This window comes from Coffea arabica, chromosome 11e (genome assembly GCF_036785885.1).
Source record: "Coffea arabica cultivar ET-39 chromosome 11e, Coffea Arabica ET-39 HiFi, whole genome shotgun sequence".
Classification (NCBI taxonomy): domain Eukaryota; kingdom Viridiplantae; phylum Streptophyta; class Magnoliopsida; order Gentianales; family Rubiaceae; genus Coffea; species Coffea arabica.
This window is the reverse complement of record NC_092331.1, coordinates 8,100,999-8,103,498: the sequence shown is the minus strand read 5'-3', so window position 1 is coordinate 8,103,498 and position 2,500 is coordinate 8,100,999.

Here is a 2,500-nt window from a genome sequence, read left to right as displayed (position 1 = left end):
CTCAACTCTCCCTGATAGTCTTGAAACTAAAAAACTCAAACCGTTAGTAGACCCACACCCTTTTCGTCTCACAAATATAGCCACCAATAGATGGCAATTTAGTGTGTATTTAACACACCTACACATGGGTGCTTGAAACAAATATAAAACAAATTTCCAAGATTGAATTGAACAAAAATAAAAACAATAAAAACAATAAAAAATAATAAAAATTTTCCAAGATTGAATTGAACAAAAATAAAAACAAAAAAAATAAAAAAAAATAAAAAATTTCCAAGATTGAATTGAACAAAAATAAAAACAAAAAAATAATAAAAAATAATAAAAAATACAAAAATATAGTTTAATTAAAAAAAAAAGCAATTTATGAATTTCAAAGACATACGGCGGTGGACATTAACGAGACTCAACATGTATGCTTAAAAAGATAAAAATAAGCGAAAACAAGGCTAGGCGGTGAGCCTTAGGCCGCATGACGGAGCATTGGCACGACACTACACCGACGACGTGAAAAACGCACGACGGTGCCCATCATGGCAAGGCGATAGGCCTTAGGCCGCACGACGGCCGTTGGCTTGCGTTGGCTAAGGCATGGGCACGACGCCACATCCACAGCAAGAAAAATGCACGACGGTGCCCCTCATGGCTAAGCGGTGCGCCTTAGGCCACACGACGACCGTTGCCTTGCGTTGGCTAAGGCAACGGCAAGAAAAACGCACGACAGTGCCCCTCATGGCTAGGTGGTAGGCCTTAGGCCACACGACGGCCATTGCCTTGCGTTGGCTAAGGCAAGGGCATGATGCCACACCGACGGCAAGAAAAACGCCCGACGGTGCCCCTCATGGCTAGGCGGTAGGCCTTAGGCCACACGACGGCCGTTGCCTTGCGTTGGCTAAGGCAAGGGCACAATGCCACACCGACGGCAAGATAAACGCACGACGGTGCCCCTCATGGCTAAGCGGTGGGCCTTAGGCCGCACGACGGCCGTTGCCCTGCGTTGGCTAAGGCATAGGCACGATGGCCACACCGACGGCAAGAAGAACGGCCGACGGTGCCCCTCATGGCTAGGCGGTTGCCCTTAGGCCGCACGATGGCCATTGCCCTGCGTTGGCTAAAGCACGGGCACGATGCTAGGCGTTTGGCCTTAGGCCGCACGACGGCCGTTGCCTAGCGTTGGCTAAGGCATGGGCACGATGCCACACCGACGGCAAATAAAACGCACGACGGTGCCCCTCATGGCTAGGCGGTGGGCCTTAGGCCGCACGACGGCCGTTGCCCTGCGTTGGCTAAGGCATGGGCACGGCGGCCACACCGACGGCAAGAAAAACGCACGACGGTGCCCCTCATGGCCAGGCGGTCGGCCATAGGCCGCATGACGGCCGTTGCCTTGCGTTGGCTAAGGCATGGGCACGATTCCACACCGATGGCAAGAAAAACACACGACGGTGCCCCTCGTGGCTAGGCGGTTGCCCTTAGGCCGCACGATGGCCATTGCCCTGCGTTGGCTAAAGCACGGGCACGATGCTAGGCGTTTGGCCTTAGGCCGCACGACGGCCGTTGCCTAGCGTTGGCTAAGGCATGGGCACGATGCCACACCGACGGCAAATAAAACGCACGACGGTGCCCCTCATGGCTAGGCGGTGGGCCTTAGGCCGCACGACGGCCGTTGCCCTGCATTGGCTTAAGCATGGGCACGACGGCCTCACCGATGGCAAGGAAAACGCACGACTGCCGTGGGGTTTTGTTCCCAAGGCAACGGGTAAACCTCTGTAGCCATGCTGGAAAAACGCACGACGGTGCCCCTCATGGCGGCCTTAGGCCGCATGACGGCCGTTGCCCGGCGTTGGCTAAGGCGTGGGCACGACGGCCACACCGACGACAAGAAAAATGCACGACGGTGCCCCTCACGGCTTGGCGGTGGGCCTTAGGACGGACGACGGCCGTTGCCTTGCATTGGCTAAGGCATGGGCACGACGGCCTCACCGACGGCAAGAAAAAAGCACAACTGCCGTGGGGTTTTGCTCCCAAGGCCACGGGTAAACCTCTGTAGCCATGCTGGGAAAATGCACGACGGTGCCCCTCACGGCTAGGAGGTGGGCAATAGGCCGCACGACGGCCGTTGCCCTGCGTTGGCCAAGGCGTGGGCACGACGGCCACACCGACGGCAAGGAAAATGCACTACGGTGCCCCTCATGGCTAGGCGGTTGGCCTTAGGCCGCACGATGGCCGTTGGCTTGCGTTGGTTAAGGCATCGGCACGATGGCTCACCGACGGCAAGAAAAACGCACGACGGTGCCCCTCATGGCTAGGCGGTTGACCTTAGGCCACACGACGGCCGTTGCCTTGCGTTGGCTAAGGCATGGGCACGACGCCACACCCACGGCAAGAAAAATGCACGACGGTGCCCCTCGTGGCTAGGCGGTTGGCCTTGGGCCGCATGACGGCCGTTGCCTTGTGTTGGCAAAGGCATGGCCACGATGCCACACCGATGGCAAGACAA